This window comes from Tenrec ecaudatus, chromosome 2, assembly GCF_050624435.1.
Source record: "Tenrec ecaudatus isolate mTenEca1 chromosome 2, mTenEca1.hap1, whole genome shotgun sequence".
NCBI lineage: Eukaryota > Metazoa > Chordata > Mammalia > Afrosoricida > Tenrecidae > Tenrec > Tenrec ecaudatus.
This window is the reverse complement of record NC_134531.1, coordinates 66,527,064-66,527,724: the sequence shown is the minus strand read 5'-3', so window position 1 is coordinate 66,527,724 and position 661 is coordinate 66,527,064. Positions and strand designations below refer to the sequence as shown.

The 661-nt window shown below is 32.4% G+C and overlaps 1 non-coding gene across 1 annotated transcript; it reads left to right on the top strand.

Moving 5' to 3' along the window:
* Positions 1-326: 326 nt before the first annotated feature.
* Positions 327-457, top strand: LOC142442069 (small nucleolar RNA SNORA63). The gene has a single exon (XR_012783324.1). It is a non-coding gene; the product is annotated as a small nucleolar RNA SNORA63 (small nucleolar RNA).
* Positions 458-661: the final 204 nt, after the last annotated feature.

Here is a 661-nt window from a genome sequence, read left to right as displayed (position 1 = left end):
AAGTAGAAAGATAGACAATGACATTCATTTTAGACTTATTTATTTATTTAGAATCATTTTATTATGGGCTTGTGCAATTCTTATCACAATCCATCCATCCACCCACTGTGTCAAGAACATATGTACATTTGTTGCCATCATCATTCTCAAAACATTTGCCTTCTACTTGAGCCCTTAATATCTGCTGCTCATTTCCCACTCCCTCCCCCCTACCTCATGAACCCTTCATAATTCATATATTATTATTATTTTGTCATCATTTTAGACTTTATTGTAACCAAATGTTTTCTTCTTTTTTGTTTTTATTAACAATAAAAATCATTTTACAGCACGATTTAGACTACAATATAGCTGTTAAGTGCTATTTGTCGTTCCCCCTGCTCAAAGTAAAGTTGTTTCTTATCTATCCCTGTCTGTTAGTAAATGTAGCAGCCCAGGGACGCTTGATCTCATACATATTGAAAAAAAATCATTTTATTGGGGGCTTTTGCAGCTCATCAATTGTATCAAGTATATTTGTACATATGTTGCCATAATCATTTCCCAAACATTTTCTTTTTTTCTTTTTAAATCATTTTACTGGGGGTTCTTACAACTCTTGTTACAAACCATATGGCAATTGTATCCAACATATTGGTACATATATTCCATCATTCTTTTC